Here is a 24,148-nt window from a genome sequence, read left to right on the forward strand (position 1 = left end):
GGGAACGTCCTCTATTAAGTCCCTTCCCGGGACGGATCTCCGTCCTTAGCTCTTTTGTCTCGCTTTTTATCTTTTATATTTTGTCCTACCTCCTTTCGAAGACAATGGGCTGCTTTTCTGGGCGCCTGATGACCTCAGCTAGCGATCAGAAGTTGTTTTGTGAAGTTTGCTCTGCGTTCAGTTATTTTTTTGATGAATTTCTAGGAGAGAAAGTGGTCTCTCCGTCCTACTCCTCCGCCATCTTGGCTCCTCCTCCTGGACAAAACCCTGAGAGGGATTGTCAGGAGAGCCTCTGACCAATCCAGAGGAAATCTGGTACACTCACGGAAGCAGTTTTGTCTTGGATGGAAAAAGAAGAGCCAGATATGCAGTAGTCTCCAATTTTGAGATCATAGAGGCTAGCCTCTGCCACCAGGTACTTCAGCCCAATTAGCTGAGCTCATAGCCCTGACTCGAGCTTTAGAGCTGGGAAAAGGAAAAAGAATAGCCATTTACACTGACTCCAAGTATGCCTTTCTGATGCTACATGCACATGCAGCTATTTGGAAGGAAAGGGGCCATTTGACCACCCGAGGGTCCCCAATCAAATATGGTGATCAAATCCTTAGACTCTTAGAGGCAGTTCATCTGCCCACTGAGGTTTCAGTTTCCCACTGTAAAGGACACCAAAAAGGGAGCACTGAAGTAGCACGAGGGCACCAAGCAACTGATCAGGCAGCTAAGAGAGCAGCGTGACCTGATAGGGGTTGCCGCCTTAGTTCCACAGACTAACTTGCCAGTAACTCCTTCATATACTGAAGGTGAAACTCTTAAAGCTAAGAGTGAGGGCTTTCAAGATCATATGGGGTGGTTCCAAAAGGAGGGGCTCCTTTTTCTGCCTGGGAACCTCCAATGGAAGTTGGTTAACTCCTTACAGGCCACCACTCATTTAGGAGAAAAGGCCCTCCAAAGATTACTAGAAAGGTCTTTCAGAGGAACAGGCTTCCAAACAACAATAAGACAAGTGGTCTCCTCTTGTCCCACTTGCCAATTAAACAACCCCCAAGGAGCTCGAAGGCCCCAGCTGGCCCAGCCTGTCCAACGGCGTGGGGCCTATCTAGGAGAGGACTGGCAGATGGACTTCACCCATATGCCAGTTTCTCAAGGGTATAAATACCTATTAGTCATGATAGATACATTCACAGGATGGATTGAAGGCTTTCCCACCCAGACTGAGAAGGCTGAGGAGGTGGTAAAAAAAAAACAACTGCTCCATGAAATCATTCCAAGCTTTGGTCTACCCAGGTCATTACAAAGTGACAATGGGACATCATTTACTTCTAAGATCACCCAAGGAGTCTCTAAAGCATTGGGTGTTACTTATTATCTCCATTGGACCTGGAGGCCTCAGTCTTCAGGAAAAGTAGAAAGAGCCAACCAATTCTTAAAATCAGCGATAAAAAAGATAACCCAAGAGACCTCCCTGGGATGGAAGGAGGCTTTACCAATAGCTCTCCTCCGTACCCGTATTGCTCCTAAGGAACAAGTTGGTTTTAGTCCTTATGAGATGCTATATGGGAGACCTTTTGTTTATGTCAATGACCTCTTCTTAGGTCCAGAAGTTCAGACCCTCCAGTCTTATACCATGGCCATTAGGCAATTCCAACAGGATATACGCTTGTGGGGTACGAACCAGGACCCAAAAGACTCTAAGGAGTCACCACTGTATGCTCCAGGGACTCAAGTCCTAATTAAAGTCTGGAAAGATGGGTCCCCAAAGGCTCAACTCCAGTCCACATGGAAGGGCCCCTACCCTGTAATACTTTCTACTCCCATAGCAGTCAAGGTGCCAGGACATGACTCCTGGATTCACTACTCATGAGTCAAGCTGTGGAAGAAAACAGAGGAAGACACTCAGTACACCTGTGAGCCCCTGGGAGATCTCAGCTACCTATTCAGGGCTACAAGTGAGTGCCATTCTAATAAACAACCCCAAAATCTGGTCTCTGGGGATAAGATTTCTCAAGACAGTTCTAAAGAGCCAACACAGCTTGGCAGAAATAATACTCCAAAACAGACAGGAGATAGATCTTCTGATCTCAGAATAAGGAGAGACCTGAGCCATCCTGGCGATGTAAATTTAATTTGGCTAATGCCTTGTTATGCCATACTGATGATGCTAATGATTGTTCCATGTACTGTCAATTGTCTAACCTGTCTTGTCTCTGCCCAGGTCAAGCTGCAACATGCAGTGCCAGTTCAACAAAGATATAAAACTACAGCCGACCATGGAAAATATCACTCACCCTTAGGTGGACACCACTACGAGGACTCTGAGGCTTGAGACTAGCAAGAGGGAGAGGCCCAATGCCCCTCGCCATCCCAGTTCAGCAGGAAGTAGCCAGAGAGACCTCGATGTCCTTATTCCCAAAGAATTGGGCCTCCCATCTCTTGAGGGGGGAATGTTAGGTAGTTAGAATAGGGAAAAGGAGCCTAGAATGGCGGTGGCTAAAGGACCTGGAAGGGAAAAGCCCAGGAATATAAAACAAAGGAAGGTCCGAGGACTGGGCTGAGAACCTCAGGTAAAACAAACAACACTCCTGGCTGGCCCAATTTACATAAGACAGGTCCAGGGACAAAGAAACATATAAAAAGAGGAGCCAAAGTCCTCTTCTCTCTCTTTCTCTCCCACGCTGTGGGGCTCTTCTCTTCGCTTCTTTGGATCAACGTGCCCTCATGCCTCGAAGATGGATTTTCCTGCCATTATCTAAATAAAATAGAGCGGTAACACTGATTTATCTAAGAGCTATAACACAGTCCGGTCGAGACCTGAGAGCAATTCCCTAGGGAACATATTCGTCAGTCAGGTGAGTAAGGGCAGGCACCAGGGTGGGCTGGGGATGAGCTGGTAGGTATCTGATCAGGTGTTTTCTGTACCTGCTTGGAAGCTCTGGCCCAGCTTTGGGAGGACCGGCAAATGCGTGTTCTGATCTTCAGGAGTGGAGTGAAGGGTGTGTTCCGAGCAGGTGGGTTTTCTTCCTTGGCCCCAACCCAGGGCTCAGCAGGGCTCCCACCGGCCTGCATTTAGGGGATACTTCAGTCATTTCTAGCACAAGAGTCAGGGCTTCCCAGGTGGTGCTATTGCTAATGAACCCGCCTGGTGACACAGGAGACACGGGTTCCATCCTGAGTTGAGTACATCCCCTGGAGGAGGAAATTGCAACCCACTCCAGTATTCTTGCCTGCAGAATCCCCATGGACAGAGGAGCCTGGTGGGCTACAGTCCACAGGGTCGCAAAGAGTCGGACATGACTGAAGTGACCTGGCACACAGCACAGGACTCATTCATTAAAGATGGGAACTCGGAGGTGCAATTCCTTGCTTAGAGCAACACAGCTAGTGAGAATTCAGCTAAAACTTGATCTCTCGGACGCCAAATCCTTGTTCTTTCTGTTCTGACCTTTCACTGAGGAAATGAGAAAGTGGAGTCCAAAGACACTCACCAGGTCTGTGGCCAAGACAGGGCTGACTTACTGTCCCTTTGCCCACCTACAAGATCTCAGTCCCTTGTCAAAAAACTCTTCCATGTCTCTGCACCATTTGGTCCTCACAACAGGGCAAGCACCACGCACTTCCTTTCGAAGATGAGAAATGCCACATCCCAAGCCCACAACAAGAAGCAAGTGAAGGAGAGTTGAGAGAAGAACTGACTGGGGTGGCTGTGGAGGGGGCACTGGGGAGACGGAAAGAGGCTGCAGAAGGCGAGGGTGGGAAGCAAGTGATTCTTAGGTGGTTTCAAGGGCATGTGGCTCAGTCCCCAGGCCTCAACTGCCAGGATCACGGTGAGCAGCTTGGGGAGGGAGGTGGCAAGGAAGTATGGGACCAGTCTGCCTGACCCCGAGACCCTGATTGAGGCCCTCCTCCTACTGCGGCCTCTTCCTTTGGCTCCCCCATGGTTTGACGTCTTCCATCACAGTCACTTCATGACTGTTAGCCCCGCTCCTCACCCCCCCAGCGAAGGACAGGAAAGTAGGGGGCATGCAGGAGGTCTGACTCTGCCCCCAATTTGCCCTGGAATCCTAGGCTAGTCCCTGTCTCTCTCTGGGCCTCAGTTTCCCCATCTGTCACTGAGGGGCTAGGACTAATCATACTCCCAAGGGCTCTCCCAACTGACTTTCACATAATCGAGGACTTGCAGAGACTGTGTTCACCCCCTATTCGTGACTCAGGCTCCTGCCATCTGATCTCTGATGACCCTCCACTGTCATTCTCTCACCCAGGACCCTGTGCACCCCCACACCACTGTCTCTGCACTCACTCCTCATCTACTTGACCTTTCAGCCTCCCCCACCAAGCCCTTCTTTTAAAAAATAATTATACCTGATGTATGCCAATTATTTCTCAATAAAATAGGAAAAAATAGTTAATAAACTTTTATTACTATTTAATGTATTTTTTGAGTTGTCACAAATATATACATTACACAAAATTTATATTTGAATCACTTTTAAGTGTAAAATTCACTGGCATTAAGTACATTCACAAGGTTATTCAACAATCACCACTATCCATTTCAAAAACTATTTCATCATCTCAATAAACTATATACTCATTGAGCAATTCCTCCCCATTTCCCTAACACCCAGTAACCTCCATTCTACTTTCTATCTTCACAAATTTGCTTACTCTAAGTATTTAATACAAGTAGAATCATACATATGTCCTTTCATGGCTTGCTTATTTCACTTAGCATCATGTACTTCATGTTCATCCATGTTGTAGCATACTGCAGAATGTCTATCCTTTTTAAAAATGAATAATATTCCCTTTCACACATATATTCCACATTTTGTTTATCCATCTGTTGATGAACTTGGGTGGTTCCCACATTTTGGCTATTGTGATTAATACTGCTATGAACATTGGTGTGCTCGTATCTGCTTGAGTCCTTGCTTTCAATTCTTTGGGGATATACTTAGGAGTAAAGTGGCTGGACCATATAGTAATCCTATGTTGAACTTTGGGAGGAAGGAAGCACCAAAATATTTTTGACAGCAGTTGTATCATTTTACATTCCTACCAGCAGTACATCAGAGTTCTCCACACCAATGTCAACACTTTTTTGTTTGTTGTTTATAATAACCATCTGAATGGCTACAAAGCAATATCCTATTGTGGTTTGGTTTTTATTTGCATTTCCCCAATGATGTTGAATACACGTTCCAGTGCTTACTGGCTTATCTTCTTTTTTAAATATTTATTTGGCTTCACTGGGTCTGATTTGAGGGACGTGGGATTTTCAATCTTCATTGTGACAAGCCACCTCTTAGTTCTGGCATGAGCGCTCTAGTTCCCCAACTAGGGATCGAACTCGGGCCACCTGCAAAAGAAAGCCAGAATCTTAGCAACCGAACTAGCAGGGAAATCCCACTGGCTTATTTTCCTTGGAGAAATGGATACTCAAGTCCTTTGTGAGGTTTTTTGTGTTTGTTTGTTTGGGTTTTTTTTTTTTTTTTGCCACTCTGCACGGCTTGCATGATCTTAGTTCCCGAACCAGGGATCAAACCGTGTCCCTTGCAGTAGTAGAATGTAGTCTTAACCACTGGATCACCAGAGAAGTCCTTTGTATTTGTTTCAAGTTGTAGGAAGTCTTTATATATCCTAGATATCAGTTCCTTACCAGATGTATGATTTGCCAGTATTTCCTTCCATTCGTGGGTTGTCTTTGCTCTCTTGGTAGTGTCTTTTGATGCACTAGTTTATAATTTTGATGAAATCTAATTTAACTTGTTGTTGTTGTTGTTGTTGTGTCTCTCTTTTTTTGACCACCCTCCTCCCTCTCTGGCTTCCCTGGCCGAGTTTTCCTGGTGTTTCTCTTTCCTCTCTGGCTGCTTCTCTTCAGGTTTCCATTGCTGGATCCTTTGACAGCCTGGGATCCAGAGCCAGGTCATTTCCCAAGGGCTGTCACCCTTGCATCTGCAGGTGCAGACCTGAAGGAGCGGGAGCAGATGAGTGAGACAGAAGTGGGGGTCTTTGTCCAGCGGCTCCGAGGCCTGATGACTGAGATTGGTGAGGGTTCTGGAGTGGGGAGGAGGAGGATATTCAGTGGTTCTGCTGATCCCAGCCTCACCAATCCACCATATTCTAAAGAGAGAATGGTTTCTGTTGTGAGCTCTATGGAGAGGTGATTCTCCCAGGGAGAGGGGGCAGGGACAGGGAATTCTACAAGGAGGAGGGTGTCACAAGGGTCCAAAGGGCACTGGCTCCCCAGCATTAGTGCCCTGCTAGATCTGACCCCCCAGCCCCTGTGCTCAGGGTACAAGCCTGGCCACTCCAGAGTCAACTTTAAGCAAGCAGGCTTGCAGGCTTTGACAAATGCTTGTTCCTTTTTCTGAAATATCCCTCCTAGGCCATCTGAACTGTTTATGCATTCTTTAAGACCACCAGTGCCTCCTCCTCCAGGAAGCCATCCCTGGCCCATCATCCAAGCTTCCTTTCTCAGATCACTGATCACCCTGAGTCGTCATTACCTGTTTGCCTGTCTGCCTTCCCCGTGTCGGATTCAATTCTATTCCCAGCACACAGAATGAGAAGGGAGAGCAAAAAGGCTGGTCCCGGGGAGGCCCAGAGGAGGGTGGGCCTGACCAGGCATCACCCTGCCCATCCACCTCCCAACTCCTATTCCACAGCTGATCCCACAACTTTCCCCAGTGGGAAAACTGACTGCTAAGATAACCTGGCTGAGGTACCAGGAGAGGTCCCCAAACTTGGGGGCCAATGAAGCCTTCTGTCACAACCAGCTAGACCATCTCCTACCGAGACACTGTCCTGGTCCTACCAGGGCCTCACAGGCTGAACCATCGTCCTTTGTCTCCACAGCAGGCTTCCCTGCACCCACCATTGCCGCTGTGGATGGGTTTGCCTTGGGTGGAGGCCTGGAACTTGCCCTGGCCTGTGACCTCCGAGTGGCAGGTACCGGGTACAGCGAGAGATGTGGGAGGGTGGGAGAGAAGAGTGAGCGACACAAGCTGATTCTGGGGACTCTAAAGTCAGCCACTGCTCTCAGCTTGCCAACAAACCCCAGAACTAAAGGCAAAGTGGGGGTCAAGGAATTCAGGCGGTAGTGGTTCCCCCTCCCACCGCCCAGCCCGACTGCTACAGGACTCGTCCCTTCTCGGAGTCAGCTGCCCTCAATTCAGGACTGCTCATGCCAACCCCAGGGCAACTGCTGACACAACTAGAAAGAACATAGAGAGCGAAGGTTGGGAACAAAGGTATCTCTTCAGTCTTCCAATTCTGCCCAAGCCAGCTTTATCGATCATGTTGTGAACAAAGGTGAGCCAGGAGGGCAGTCTGCCACATGCCCAGTTAATCACAAGCATGACTGGGCAGGAACAGTGCCCTAAAGTAGCTCTATCAGAATCCACAAAGGTTTGCAGTAGTAGGTCAAAGAAACTGAACTTCAAAACGTGGAGGGCAGGGAGGATGAAGATAAGTCATTGCTTTTAACCTTGCTGACTTGGTGGTTAGGTGTGCCCTTTTTAGAGAAGATCTGAGAAGATCTGAGTGCCATAATGGTGCCACACTTTCTCATGCCACCAAGCAAGAACTTTTCATCTTTTTTTTAACATGTAGCCCCAGTCATAGAGGGACTTTATATCCACATGATGCATAACAAAGAGAAGCCATCAAATACCAGGGCAGGTCATAGCACCAACTCTGGTTCTCACCTGCCTATGATTAGGAAAGCGAACTTGAAGGGTTTGGTGGGTAGGAGGTGAATGTAAACCCCTTCCTCCCATACTGCATGGTTCACAGGGACCATGTTGAGGGAATTCAGGAGAAGCCTGTGGGGTGGGACATTCAAGGAAAGTTTCTCACAGGAAGTACAACTGCGAAAGAAGGATGTGGATCAGAATACAGGAAAATTTCCAGCTGACAAAAAGCCTGGAGGAAAACTGGTGGAAGCAGGAGTCACTGACACTCTAGGCCAGACCTGAGCTAAGGATGCATGAGACAGAGAATCCGTTAACTTACAAATAGGTACCGGGCACCATCCAGGAACCCGTCCTTGTTCCAAGCTCCATGACCTCACTTGATCCTAAACAGTTCTATAAAGCAGGTAAAAGAGAGGTTATCAATTTTTTCCCCGTCCATGAGGCTCAGAATGGCTAAGAGAGTTGCTCAGTGAGTTGTGGAGGTAGGGTGAGTGTTGGGCCTCCTGACTTCCAGACTAGGGCTCTTCCAAAGGCAGCTACTGGAGGAGTCTGGCTGTGGCCGCACCGTGAGGGAAGTGATTGGCTGGAGGGGTGAGCAGAGCCCAGAGTGTCTCTTATCCTCAGGGACTGGAGCTGGAAGACAGGGTGGGGGCTTCACTCTGTTTTGTCTAAGCAACGTTCTCGGCTGTCATGAGGCTGATCGAGACCACCCGAGGGCTCCTCCCAGGAGCAGGTAATAACACACACCATCCATCCTCTACCTGTTCAACTCCACTCTATCCAGCATAATTCCCTACTTTCCTCTCTTGCCCTATGTTCTGGGCTCTTCCCCACCAGCCTAACCCAATCTTGTCCTCTGAGAGGTCTTGGCTGACTCCCAGCCAGGGCCTCCTCTGGGCCCCCATGTCCCAGGAGGATTCACCACCCCTACTCCATCCTGGCAGGAGGGACTCAGAGGCTGCCTCGATGCCTGGGGGTGGCCCTGGCGAAGGAGCTCATCTTCACGGCCAAAGACTGAGTGGAGCGCAGGCCCAGGCTCTGGGGCTGGTGAACCACGCTGTAGCCCAGAATGAGGAGGGCAACGCTGCCTACCACCGGGCCCGAGCCCTGGCCCAGGAGATCCTGCCCCAGGTGTGACTGCCGCTTGGCGTGGGTGGGCCTGAGCCACTGGGGTCATGGGCAGGGATGCTGGGGGCAAGGGTGTCTCATGCAACCACACAAGGTCCATTTCCCCAGATTTATAAAATTAACCGTCTTTTGTAGTTTTGCCTCCATTCAGCCATCTAGTAAATATTACTAAATCAGATTTTAAGTTAAAGTGAAAATTGAGTTCTGAGGGGCTGGGATCATTTAAGCTTGAAAATCCTCAGAACAGCCTGTAAAACAGAACTTCCTGAGATGATGCAAATGATCTCTATCTGTGCCATCCACTAAGGCACCCACTAGCCAGATGTTTGGTCTCTATGTCCGACTCTGTGCAACCCCACAGACTGTAGCTCACCAGACTCCTCCTGTCCATGGTATTTTACTGGCAAGAATACTGGAGTGGGCTACCATTTCCTTCTTCAGGGGATCTTCCCAACCCAGGGACTGAACCCGAGGCTCCTGCTTGTCAAGCAGTTTTTTACCCTTGAGCTACCTGGGAAGCCCCACTAGCCACATTACTTAAATTAAAATTTTAATTTCTCAATTATAGTTCCCATATTTTAATGCTAATAGACACATTTGGCTGTTGGCTATTGTACTGGACAGTAAGGCATGAATGTGTCCCAAAATTGAAAATGCAAGATTCTTAAGCAGATAAAGAACTACCAGCCCATCTTTCAACCACACTATGTGGTGGAAAAGCACTTGAAATACATGATATAGGACATATGTTAAGACCCATACATTTTTGTTAATTCAAATAGCCTATTAGCATAGTCTCCCCAAAAGTTTAGGTACCCAGGGAGTGGGTTAGGCCCTGCCTACATGTAGTCTCCAAGTATCTGAAAGGCTCCACTGACTTCTCACTTCTCTGAGAGCCAGAGGGAGGTCCCAAGTTTCCACAAAGATAGGCAAGCAGCTGAAATGGAGCCAGATTTTGTTAAGTTGTAATACTGACTGAGCCCATATGGCGCACCCTCATCCTTCAGACACAATCAGACGCAAACAATCCTGGGTACTAACAATCCAGTGTCCCAGTGTTAGAACAATCAAGTTGAGGTGATTATCCCTGCCGTGTCTATGCTATAACAGATCCAACAAAGTTAAGTGACTGCTCATCAAAGTCAAAGAAAGTGACTGCACTACCACAAAGACGGACGCTATTTTGGCATTCATTCTGCATAATACAGAAATACATATAATAACTAGTATTTTAAAGAATGCAGAACATGTGAAAATTTTTAAAGAACAAACTAAATCTTTAATGGATTTCAAATACAAAAAATTAAAGACATATGACAAAGGTCAAATATAAAAATGTTAACTATATTCTATCATTTTAATATGATTAACACAGAAAAGTATTTGAATTAATCACAAAAAGTAAAAAAGAGTTATCTTACTTTAGGAGAAAAAAAGTCTTCCTTTAAGCAATCCTGCCTCTTTTTATAATTTTGAGATCTTTACTTACTTGCTTAGTTACTTGAGGGCAAGGACTATAAAAAACTGATGGTAAGTTTGGTTTAAAAGCATTTGTTTTGTCTTCATTTCTTGTTTATAGTTTCATCACATATAAATGGAGAGTCTGATGCTGTTTATTTTAATGCTGTCGTGTTTCTCTTATACTTGGTCAGAAAGTCTCTCAACTGATACAAAACTCTGAGTAACTCAGTGTAGTAGCTGATTACACTTCCATGGAGTGAGGGGCGCTTATTTGTATAGGGCTTGTCTTTTTGCATAAAATAAATAACTGGGACTTTGAGCTTGATCTCAAGATGATTCAGGCTTCAGATTTTTCCATATAATGAAATAATAGTATTTTATTAATTATTAGTATTTCATTATTTAAAAGTAGCTTTCTACACCAAGAGACTTCCCTGATAGCTCAGTTGGTAAAGAATCACCTGCAATGCAGGAGACCCCTGTTCGATTCTTCAGTTGGTAAGATCCGCTACAGAAGGGATAGGCTACCCCCTCCAGTAGTCTTGGGCTTCCCTCGTGGCTCAGCTGGTAAAGAATCCACCTGCGATGCGGGAGACCCGGATGTGATCCCTGGGTTGGGAAGATCCCCTGGAGAAGGGAAAGGCTACCCACTCCTGTATTCTGGCCTGGAGAATTCCATGGACTGTAGAGTCCATGGATTTGCAGAGTTGGACACGACTGATTGACTTTCACTTTCTACTTTCACAACATCATACGGAAAACTAGTACTAGAATATCACTAATGCAAATGCTGGGACATTCTGATGCAACCTGTTTAACTTCCAGGTGAGTTACCGAGTGCCATTGAGTGCCAAGTATTAAGATTCCCAATGCTGCTGCTAAGTCACTTCAGTCGTGTCCGACTCTGTGCTATCCCATAGACAGCAGCCCATCAGGCTCCCCCATCCCTGGGATTCTCCAGGCAAGAACACTGGAGTGGGTTGCCATTTCCTTCTCCAATGCATGAAAGTGAAAATGAAAGTGAAGTCGCTTAGTCATGCCCGACTCTTAGCGACCCCATGGACTGTAGCCTACCAGGCTCCTCCATCTATGGAATTTTCCATGCAAGAGCACTGGAGTGGGTTGCCATTTCTTTTCCAGGGGATCTTCCCAACTCAGGGATCAAACCCAGGTCTCCCACATTGCAGACTCTTTACTGTATGAGCCACCAGGGAAGCCCTACAGCCCAAAGTTCAGTTCAGCCGCTCAGTCGTGTCCAACTCTTTGCAACTCCATGAATTGCAGCACGCCAGGCCTCCCTGTCCATCACCAACTCCCAGAGTTTACTCAAACTCATGCCCATCGAGTCAGTGATGCCATCCAGCCATCTCATCCTCTGTCGCCCCCTTCTCCTCCTGCCCCCAATCCCTCCCAGCATCAGGGTCTTTTCCAATGAGTCAACTCTTCGCATGAGGTGGCCAAAGTATTGGAGTTTCAGCTTCTACATCAGTCCTTCCAAGGAACACCCAGGACTTATTTCCTTTAAGATGGAGTGGTTGGATCTCCTTGCAGTCCAGGGGACTCTTAAGAGTCTTCTCCAACACCACAGTTCAAAAGCAACAATTTTTCGGTGCTCAGCTTTCTTCACAGTCCAACACTCACATCCATACATGACCACTGGAAAAACCATAGTCTTGACCAGACGGACCTTTGTTGGCAAAGTAATGTCTCTGCTTTTTAATATGCTATCTAGGTTGGTCATAACTTTCCTTCCAAGGAGTAAGCATCTTTTAATTTCAGGGCTGCAGTCACCATCTGCAGTGATTTTGGAGCCCAAGAAAATAACATCTGTCACTGTTTCCATTGTTTCCCCATCTATTTCCCATGAGGTGATAGGACCAGATGCCATGATCTTACTTTTCTGAATGTTGAGCTTTAAGCCAACTTTTTCACTCTCCTCTTTCACTTTCATCAAGAGGCTTTTTAGTTCCTCTTCACTCTCTGCCATAAGGGTGGTGTCATTTGCATATCTAAGGTTATTGATATTTCTCCCAGCAACCTTGATTCCAGCATGTGCTTCTTCCAGCCCAGCGTTTCTCATGATGTACTCTGCATAAAAGTTAAATAAGCAGGGTGACAATATACAGCCTTGACGTACTCCTTTTCCTATTTGGAACCAGTCTGTTGTTCCATGTCCAGTTCTAACTGTTGCTTCCTGATCTGCATACAGGTTTCTCAAGAGGCAGGTCAGGTAGTCTGGTATTCCCATCTCCTTCAGACCGAAAGAGTCTGTCAATAAACACAAGCTCCACAAATTAACACTCAGATTTTCCCTTTAAGGGGTAAATATACTTTACCCTAGGAATATGGATTTGGCTACATTTTCCATGGAACATCAAAGGAATGGAACATCCTGTGGCAACTGTGCCTCACTGTTCTCATTTCCAAATAACATAAAATGATCCATCATATTTCATTGATCTACTTCACACAGTGTTACCTTGAACACCACAGGTTGGAACTGTGCAGGTTCACTTATACATGGATTTTTTTTTTCCCACTAAATACATACTACAGTACTACATGATCCAAAGTTGGTTGAATTTGTGGATGCAGAACTCTTTACAGGGAGGGTTGGCTGTAAAGTTACGTACAGATTTTCTATGGCATGAATGATCAGTTCCCCTAAGCTCCAGGCTGTTCAAGGCTCAACTACAATTATGCATACATGCACAGACACACTCAGAAACATAAATATGTGTGTTTTCAACACAGAGACAACATGGCTATATGGTTTTTAATTTTCTCTGATGAGAAATCAGTAGTTAAACACATTCATAACAAGCAAATCAAAGGACATAGTGTAAAAATCAAAAGTAGAGTGATCTTATTATCCTGGGGCTATCCAGGTTCAAAGTGAAAAGTCCCACATCCTAAAACAACACTTCAGTCACTGGCAAACCAGAACAGTTGGTCACCAAAACATTCCTCAATTCCCCAGTCACACTCCCCAGAGATGACCACTGCTAACAGTTTTCCTACTCTTCCAGAAATTTTCATTGTACATGTAAAATGTGCACATATACTCACATATTTAATAATTCTAAATTCCTTTAGGACAATTTAGGGGACAAGGAACACATCTTTAAAGGCTAGTCTAGTTCTAACTGACGTTTAAAAACATAAACTATGCACAGAAAAGAATTCAATAAGTATGGAAAAGTATAAAACAAAAAGTGAAGTTCTCCATTCTCTTGACCCTTCTCCCCAAAGACACATCATACCAACACCTTCTACACAAATGGAATAATATACACAGCACTATGCAGCTTCCTTTTCTCACCTAATATCTGGAGAGTTACCCATTTCAGCACATACTTACTAACCTCATTCATTTAAACTGCACACTTTTTCATTAATGGTATGGGTGTGCCATCATTTAACCAGTACTCTAATGAGGACATCACATTACTGACATCTTTAAGCTCCTGAAAAATAGCTGGAATGCATAACTTTGGACATCTTAGTGTATACTCCTGAAAGTGCATCTGTAGGGCAGATGCCTATGTGGAGTTACATGAAAGAGCATGGCCATCTATCTAATTTGTCAGTTCTTGTCAAATTGTCCTCCTGAAGCATTGTACCAGTTCACTCACCATTCAATTATGTATGCAAATACTTGTTTCCTAAATCTCAACAATAATGGACATCACCAACCTTTTACAGTTTCCAAGCGTGAGGTGAAAAGGAGCACCTAACTGTTCTTATTTATGTTTCTTTAAAAGTAAAGCTGAGCATACCTCATGTCTGTTTTATCAACTACCTTTCCATACTGTGTGAATGCTTAAAAAAAATTATACCACTTTTTGTAAAGGAAAAGCTCTGTCACAATATCACAAATATATTTTCCCGGTTCTTGATTTTTGCTTGAATCTGTGGTATTTTTCCCAGTCTGAAGTTCTTTTATCTTTATGAAGCTAGTTTTTCATTTACGCCTTCAATGCTAACGGGCTTTTTAAATTGTTCCTTTCCTGATAAAGTCTTATAAGACCTTCAAATAATACAATGTGAACAAAATAGGAGGCAAACGCACTCCTTGCCTGGAAGCAGGGAGGGACCAGGATGGAGAGCCAGACTTGCAGTAACACAAAATAACTAGAAGCAAGACCAGTGAGGCAAAGATGGTCACTTTGGTGCTCCTGCTTCCAACTGGCCCTACAAAATAACCCTCAGGATTTCAACCCAGGCCTATCAGAGTCCAAAATCCAAGTTCCTAATACTGACCTTTTTTCACCCTACTGGGGTAAAACATGCTTTCAGTGGAGGCTTGCATTTGTTGAGATGACAGGGGTAGAGAAGGGAGCAGCGGTGGGAAAGGTGACTGAGAATCAGATCTAAGCTTCACCACTGACTCACTGGACAAACGTGGCCAGGTGTTTCACCACCCTGAGCCTCAGTTAAACCCATCCTGAAGGGACGGGGAGCAGCCCGTGACCATTAGACAAGTCTGTGGGTGGGAAAGCATGTGTACAGTGGAGTATGTTGTACATGCTGGCGGGATGTATTAAATGACAAGAATTCCAGATGGTCAGGACTAGGAGGATTAGGCATCAGTTAGACTTCCTTCGTTATTGAAAAGGAACATCAGCTAATTAGTAGGTATAACACTAACAAAAGTAAACACTGTCATAGAATAGCTGGATTTCTACCCAGACCTCTTCCGCCATCATGGAGCTTGTGTGCCTAACTGTGAGCACCAACTGATCCCCTTCTCAACCAAGCGCTTGCTTTTCCCTAGGCCCCCATCGCTGTGCGGCTGAGCAAAGTTGCCATTGACTGAGGAACAGAGGTGAGAGGGTTCTGGGTCGGAACTTAGCGTCTGCTAAGGTCAGTGGGGTGGCTGGGAGGCAGTGCTCTCAGGGCACAGAGATGGACAGCACAGCTGGAAAGAACTCAGGAACTGGACTCTTCCTACAGACTTTGAGGCTGACCTCTCTCTTTGTGCCTTAGTTTTACCCATCTAACAAAGCATTTGCCATCTGTCTCTGTGGAGATTGAACCCTGTGCTGCTGCAGCTGTCAACCTTTAACACCTCCCCTAGAGGGAGTTCAGGGTGGAGTGAGGCACTCTGTGCTCCAGGGAATCTGGTGGAACAAGTGTTTAGATAGTTAGATCTTCAGGAACTGATTCATGATAACAATCTTTATATCTCTTCATATCTAGAAAAGCACTAAATCCCTTCCTGGTGATAGCAGCTCCTCCTGACTAGCAGAAAACCTTTTATAAAGTAAGCTTGACTGTACTGAATTCCTACTTCACTGAAATCTTATATATTGACCTTCCCTGACTGCATCTTTGGAGCAATCTCTCAGAGCTATCTGAGGTGCTCCCTCCTGGGCTACAGTCCTGATTTTGCCCCAAATAAAACTTAACTCAAAACTCTCAAATTGTGCATCTTTTTAATCAATGTAGTCAAGGAACTAGAATGCACACACTGTATCTAAAAGAGCCTACACACTATAATGAAGATCAAAGAGCCTGTGTGCAGGATCTAAGACCCGGTGCAGCCAAACAAATGAATAAATATAAAAAATAAGATTAAGAAAGAATAGGCTTACACAAGGAAAATTAGTTAGTTAGATATGATATCAACTTTCCAATCCAAAGGATAAAGATAAAATGAGTTGACAGATGTTTTCAGGGAATCTATGAACACAGAAATCTTTAAAATAAGTATATAAAATTATGTTTGGATTTTCATCAGTGGATTTTTTTTTCTGTTAAAAGAAATTTAAAAAAAAATTTTTAATACAGAAAATTTTCTTATCTAAGTTGAAAAGGAATGTTAATGAAAACAATTATATATACTTCTGCTTGTACTCATGATGAACTACAGATTTACCCTTCTGTCTTAAACATTTTAAAACCTGAACAAAATATACAAAGCAACTGTTTTCAGACAATGGCAACATAAAGCTTAGTACAGGGATCTCTGAAAGAACTCATAGAGTAATGGAGAGAACAGAGGGAGAGCTCTCTGAAAAAAGTTCCTATAGTTCCAGGAATAGTTTTATTCTCAAAACCACAATGGAAAGATCTCCTAACACAAAGAGCAACAGTGGAATCCTGAGGTTACTGCTTGAATAGCAGCATCAGTTCAGCCTTGGAAAAATAAGGACTGTTCTGGATTCTGCCTAACAAAACATAAAAGCAAACCTCAAAAGGATCAAACCACTTCTAAAAAACAACTATCCCAGAACAAACTCCTAAATAGTTAATGGAATATAAAAATTCCATTTACACCCAACAAATTAAAATTCATAATGTTTAACATTCAATCACAAGTTATGATACATGCAATGAAACAGAAGAGTACAGCTCATAAAGAGTGTATTAATCAATCAATAGAAATGATACAAATGATAGAACTGTTTTAATGTTAAAACAATTACCATAAATACCAAAATTGTTCCTTTGAAACAATTACTGTTAGGGGAAGCACACTGACTGAAACCGCCCACTCTGGCCAGGCACCACAGTAACCATTTGTGTGAGTTATTTTACAACAGGAGGTCCTGGTAAGTAGCACAGAACTAATAAGCCACCACTAACCAGAAGAGTTTGAGGAAAGTCAAAAGGACTTTCTGACCACGTACCTGACCACCTCCCAGAATCCTTTTCACTGGCATCCATCTCGGCTGACCAATGCGAGCACCACCAGGAAAGACTGAGTCAGAAGGATCGACCAAAGACAACCCGGAAACTAATCCCATCACCATTAAACTTGAGACTGCGAGCCACATGGCAGAGCAGTTCTCCTGGGTTCCTTTACCCTACTGCTCTAGACCTGGGCGCCCCTTCCCAATAAAGTCTTGGACTGCAAGGAGATCCAACCAGTCCATCCTAAAGGAGATCAGTCATGGGTGTTCATTGGAAGGACTGATGCTGAAACTGAAATTCCAATACTTTGGCCACCTGATAAGAAGAACAGACTCACTAGAAAAGATTCTGATGCTGGGAAAGATTGAAGGTGGGGGGAGAAAGGGATGACAGAGGATGAGATAGTTGGATGGAATCACTGACTCGATGGACATGAGTTTGAGTAAGCTCTGGGAGTTGGTGATGGACAGCAAGGCCTGGCGTGCTGCAGTCCATGGGGTTGCAAAGAATCAGACACAATTGAGCAACTGTACTGAACTATTGATTAAAATCTGCCCTAACATTTTCCCTAGTTTCTACCTTTAGTTTTGACAACAACCATACAAACTAAAAAACTGAACTTTCCCTACTACTCCACAAAATCCTCTAAACACGATGTCCCTTATCTCAACCCCACCTCAGAGTAAGGGTAATTATTCTCCTGATTCTTATAATAATCATTTCCTTGTAGTAGCTCGTAATTTTATCACCAAAGTGTCTATGGACACTATATTTTGGCCTTGACTTTAAAAAAAATTATGGGCTTTTAAAATTCTTTTTTAATTTAAGGTTCCTCTTCACTACATTTTTTTCCTCTTAACACATCTGTTAAAGACCCATACTGTTGGGACTGTGGCTTCCCACAGTCTGGACTTTGCAGATTGCATATTCATGCAGTTCATCCTGTTCCTCTGTTCTCTGTCCCACAGATTGACAGCTGGATCCAGAATCTTGTAGACTCACTCTATCTCTTTGTCAAAACTATCAGTAGTGGTATATTCTTTCATAAGGAAGCGTATGATTTTCTCTCTTTGTGTTGTTAGAAGCTTTTAGTGCTCAATGATTAGAAACAGTAATTCTTAAAACTTTTTAGTCTCAAGACCGCTTTACAATCTTAAAAATCACTAAAGATACCAGTATCTTTGATTATGATGATAATAGTTACAATATTTACCCTATTAACACTTATAATAGGATATTTAAAATAACTTTCAATTCACTCAAAAAAAAAACCATTACATGCTAACAAATAGTTTTATGAAAATTATTATATCTCCCAAGAAAAACTGATCAGGGGCAATTGTTTTGCAAATATGCAATTCTGTTTAATGTCTGCTTTCATAAGAGGCAGGTGAATTCTTACATCTGACACAGCTGATTCTTCATTCAACTTTTGGCATTATTTTTTAGGTTGAATTCTACAAAGCAAATCTGAACTCACACAGATATGTGGTTAGAAAAGGGAGAAACACTTTAATAGCCTTTTAAGATAATTGCGGATATTCTTTATTAATACTAGACTAAAACGTGACAAGTGGGAGTTTCTGACAAGCTAAAAGCAATGTTGAATTTAAAAGAATATCAATGAACTTTTCATACTCTTGCTATACTCAAGCCCATTAAAATCTTGCCCTTTGAGTAGGGTGGTGTTCTGGCTTTTCTCTGGAGCCATTTCACATAATTTTCCAAACCTCTACCAGGAAGTTGGTATGTATCTGATTACCAGTGCTCTAGGAACAAGGCTGGTAATTACTATCATTTAATACTATACAGAATTCCATTTAATTCCCTTTTTTCAACTTGGGCCTCACTCCTGTCTTCCACTAAACCTAAAGCTCAGATGATTCTAGAGACGCATCAGTTTAGTTTCTCCAGGCAACAAGTCTCAAATACCTTAACAAGGAACTGATAGTCACCTAGTGGTAAAAAGGATCTCTGAATCCAATCCAAGTGTTTTTCTTCCCTCCTCTCATCCCCACCTTACTTGACATCTAGTACATGTAGGTCTTAAGCCTTCTTGAGTTCTGCAGAAAGACTCAGCCAGTATAACCCTTCTTTAGAAACTTGGGCTCTTGAGTTTCTCTGTTTTGAGTCAATAACTACACTTCCACCAGCTTTTAATCCAGTGTTTTTCTGACATCGTTCTGCTGTCTCCTAGTCACTTCACCCTGATGGGTTAATGCTTTAATTTCTTTACTGTCATTTTTCTGAGATTCGGAAAGCACCAATAGAGATAAATTCATATTACCAATCTACTGCTGCTGCTGCTGCTGCTAAGTCGCTTCAGTCATGTCCGACTCTGTGCGACCCCATAGATGGCAGCCCACCAGGCTCCCTCGTCCCTGGGATTCTCCAGGCAAGAACACTGGAGTGGGTTGCCATTTCCCTCTCTAATACAAGAAAGTGAAAACTGAAAATGAAGTCGCTCAGTCGTGTCCGACTCTCAGTGACCCCACGGACTGTAGACTACCAGGCCCCTCCATCCATGGGATTTTCCAAGCAAGAGTACTGGAGTGGGGTGCCATTTCCTTCTCCATCCAATCTACTACACTTAACCAAATGTCCTAACACATCATATTTAAATGAATTACCCTTTCCTTCTCCATATTATACATTCCTTAAGAAGCTGGGTCTTTGGTAATCATGCACATGGAGCCCTCAAGAGGGGACTACTATATAAATTTTTTTAAAAAAAATTTTTTTTAAGTATTTCCTGGTGGTCTAGTGGCTTAGAATCTGAGCTTCCAAGGCAGGAGGCCCTGGGTTGATCCCTGGTTGGGGAGCTAGATCCAACATGCCACAATTAAAGATCCTGTGTGCTGCAACTAAGACCTGACAATATTTTTTAAATATTGGATAAACAAATATTTTTAATAAATAAATATTTTTTAAAAGGAATGGGATTACTGCCTTTATAAAAAGATCCCCTAGATTTCCCTTGCCCTTTCTGCCACACAGCTGTCTATGAAACACAGAGCAGGACCTTAAAAATTTAAGGTTGTTTTTGTAGAAAGAGAACTTCCCATAGGAACCCTCTGTCACAAAGCATATCCATTTAATAGTGTTCAACTAACACTTACTGAGCTCTTCAGGCACAAGGCATTTTCGAAGTGCTAGAGGTAGAGCAATTAATTAACCTGGGAGATGGCTTTATGCAAAAGAATATAGACATATAAACAATTTCAGGATAAAATATAAAGTACTAAGACAGAGGTTAAGTACAGGGCTCTATGGGACAGTCAGGTGAATCAGAACTTCTCCTAGAAAATCTGAATTGATCTTTTAAAAATACAAGCAAGTTAACCAAGTGAAGACAAACGGTCTTAAGGAGAGAAAACAACAGAAAGCAAGGCAACAGAGGCATAAAAAGGTTTGGGACGAAACTATCAGTACTTTGGCATCTCTGGAGCACAGACGTAGTGAGCATGTCAAGAAATGAGATTGTAGCTGCCTCTGGTCTCCCGAGTACCAAGCAGAGTACCATGTGAGAAACGCAAAGCTCGGAGGATGCAGAAAACCTGCCACCTGTGCCAAGACGCTGAGTTTCACTAAGATTTCTGCTCTGCACTTGGAACTGAGAGGGGATCCAACACGGAGTATTCCTGGAAGTGCAGGGCTGGCGACAGTCACGACCTGCTTTCCTTTTGGGTATGGGGCAAACCTTGCCTCAGTTACAAGTTCACACAACTTAGGATTCCACCCATATTCTAAGGAGGTGCGGAGTTTGGGTCATCTTGAGGTCTTCTTCACAAACTGCGCCCAGGAAGAAAAGGGAAGAGGGAGGGGGAAAATACCCGCAGAACAACGCTGCGACTTTATGATTCCGCAGAGACATCAACATCATAACCCATCAACTCTGATTCCTCACAGACAAGGAGCCGAGTTGGGCGGTGGGAAGCCAGTGGCGCCCTCCGGTAGGAAGGGCAGACAGACGGACGGCGTCAAGTCCTGACACCCAACCCCCGTTTCCTGGTCACTCAGGGCCCCCGCGGCCTCACTCAGGCTGAGCGGAGCAGGGAGCCCACCTACGGGGACCGACGGCTCTGTTTACTTTGATCATCCCAACCCCCACCACAAACACCCGGTTCCGGAGCAGAGACTAAGAAGCAGCCAAAGCCACGGCCCGAAATTTCGTGGGCACACTGGGGGCGGAGCCGACGTGGAGGTTGCAGGTCTCAGGCTGATGCTGACTGAAGCCGCACCCGCGCCTGAGCTCCTGGGGCCGGGGGCGGGGCAGGAGGTGGCCTAGGGGCGGGGCGGGCAGAACTGGGAACGTGCGCGTGCGCGTGCGCGAAGCCGCCGGCGCGCTCTCCTTGTAGGGTGGGAATTGCTATGGGGCTTTGGTGGACAAAGTTCAAGGCAAGAATTCAGTTGGTTGGAAACTCAGTCCCTTTCAGCTCTTGAAAAAGGCTCTATAGCCTAGTACCAGTCCGTCAGGTTTAAGTTCTCTATGCTGAGAGCGATTGTGGCCTGCAGCAAGTCCTGAGATTGAGGAGAAGGCATGGCCAGAAGCCGGACTCACGAAAGGGTATCCTGAGGAAATATTTTGAAATGTTGGGAGTCGCTCTGTATCCTATGGGTCGTAGTGCTTAGAAGAGATACAATACGGGGGAGGGGGGACGGATTTTATTATATGAATGTCTAAAATAAAACCAAAGTCCTGTCACTAGCTGTGTGACTTTTTTTTTTCTTTTAGTGTCTATAACATGGTTTATTTGTTCATTATTTATGTATCTTTGGTTTTACTGGATGTCCCTTGCTTTGCGCACTCTGGTTGTAAGGAGCGGCGGCTAGTCTTCCTTGCGGTACGCAGGCTTCTCACTGTGCTGGCCTCTCTCGTTGGGGAGCACAGGCTCTGGATGCTCCGGCTTCAGTAGTTGCAGCACCTGCGCTCAGTAGTTGTGGCGAACTGAGGCATAGTTGCCCAGGGGCTTGTGGGATCTTCCCAGACGGGATTTGAGCGAACCCGTGTCCCCTGTATTGGCAAACGGATTCTTATCTTCTGTGCCACAGGAAAGTCTGCTGTGTGACCTTTTATCTTATGAGGATTAAGCGAGGTGATAGAAGCAAAGCAAAAATACAGGGACTATATGTATGTAGGTATGTTGTGGATATATTATATATTTAGGGGATGATTTTTATTGACTGATTCTGAATTTGCAGATTTTCCTACTGATAAGAATGTATCTGTAACCCCAAAATCAATATTCCAAGAGATCTGGAGGTGCGGGGAAAAAATGTGAATTGCCCCATGTGTCTGTTCTCAGTTGAGGTTACACAAGACCCTGTCCAGTTCATGCTGTAAACAAATGTGTTTCTCATGATTTTGTGCCATGTTCTTCACATTTTTGTGCTTTTTGTTGTTGATTTCACCATTTAAAAATCTCCCGAAACCATGGTGCCTGAAGTACTACCTGGTATACCTAGATACAAGATGAGTGTGAGGTGCACTGTGAAGAAAATACTGAACTTGGCTGATCACGAGTTATAGTGTTATTGGCCCTGAGTTCAGATATGAATAACAAGATGTCTTTAAACAGAAACACATAAAACCAGCTTATTTATTGATCAACTGACAAAATATGTTGTGGGCAGAGACTTGCAGGTGACTAACCCTATATTTTCCTTAGGAGCAATTGTTCAGTATTCACTAATTTATGTTCACAGCAACTTTTAGAACATAACTAACACCAAACTCTGAGAACTGACTCTGTGTGTGTGTGTGTGTGTGTGTGTGTGTAAAATTTCTGAGGCCCCTTATAGTCCTAAGTGTGTATGATAAGAGCCCCTCATAGATTTCCTTAGGATAAAGCATCAAATGTTGGAAGGTCACCTACTCCAATTGTTCTTAGGACTGGTAAAATTTAAGGCCAGGTGTCCATTTAGCAGAAAATTCACTTGACTCTTGAGGAGTTACTAGGCAGGAGGTGAAAAGACAGAGGACTTGGGGCAAGCTGAGGTGTTTCTGAGACTGACCAAACTATCTCTGTGGGGACTGAGTATCCTGTCTGGGGGTAGGGATGGGTGGGTAGGGACATGTTCAAATTAAGGCTGACTGGCCTCAAGGGGGTTGCAAAAGACAGACACACTCTGCCCTGAAGGGAAACTGAACCAAGTGGACTCTCAGTTCATAGGCTAGTTTTATGATTTCAAAAGGCCCTATAGAAATTGCATATTCATACATACTGCGCCACCCCCCAGTAAAAATCACCAAAGATTCAGAACATCCATATTCAGAGCCCACTCTACTGAATCAGAGCATCTGGGAGTAAAGCCTAGGCATCAATGTTTAGAGTTTCTCCCAGGTGATTCCAAGGAGCCTCCACTGGGCTAGGTAAAGAATTCCTGGGTTAAGTGCACTGGGAGGACCCAGAGGAGTCGGGTGGAGAGGGAGGTGGGAGGGGGGATCGGGATGGGGAATACGTGTAACTCTATGGCTGATTCATGTCAATGAATCAAACCCACTGAAATGAAACAAAACCCACTGAAATGTTGTGAAGTAAGTAGCGTCCAACTAATAAAATTAAATTAAAAAATAAATAAAACAAACAAACAAAAAAAAGAATGGGTCAGCTTAGTAAAATCTTCACCTGATTAGACAAGGGGCAAAGATTCTCCCCTTTTCCTCCCTATCCCTCAGTTTCAGTTCAGTTCACTTGCTCAGTCGTGTTCGACTCTTTGTGACCCCATGGACCACAGCACGCCAGGCCTCCCTGTCCATCACCAACTCACAGAGTTTACCCATACTCACATCCATTGAGTCGGTGATGCCATCCAACCATCTCATCCTCTGTCGTCCTCTTCTCCTCCTGCCCTCTATCTTTCCCAGCATCAGGGTCTTTTCAAATGAGTCATCTCTTCACATCAGGTGGGCAAAGTATTGGAGTTTCAGCTTCAACATCAGTCCTTCCAATGAACACCCAGGACTGATCTCCTTTAGGATGAACTGGTTGGATCTCTTGGCAGTTCAAGGGACTCTCAAGAGTTTTCTCCAACACCACAAGTTCAAAAGCATCAATTCTTTGGTGCTCAGTTTTCTTTATAGTCCAACTCTCACATCCATACATAACTACTGCAGAAACCATAGCGTTGACTAGATGGACCTTTGCTGGCAAAGTAATGTCTCTGCTTTTTAATATGCTGTCTAGGTTGGTCATAACTTTCCTTCCAAGGATTAAGTGTCT

At 44.4% G+C, this 24,148-nt stretch overlaps 1 pseudogene; it reads left to right on the top strand.

Annotated features, from left to right (window-relative positions):
• LOC136149540 (enoyl-CoA hydratase domain-containing protein 2, mitochondrial-like) overlaps window positions 1–21,213 on the top strand; it is a 35,707-nt pseudogene extending 14,494 nt beyond the window's left edge.
• The last annotated feature ends 2,935 nt before the right edge of the window (window positions 21,214–24,148 follow it).

The sequence above is a fragment of the Muntiacus reevesi genome, chromosome 1 (genome assembly GCF_963930625.1).
Source record: "Muntiacus reevesi chromosome 1, mMunRee1.1, whole genome shotgun sequence".
Lineage (NCBI taxonomy): Eukaryota > Metazoa > Chordata > Mammalia > Artiodactyla > Cervidae > Muntiacus > Muntiacus reevesi.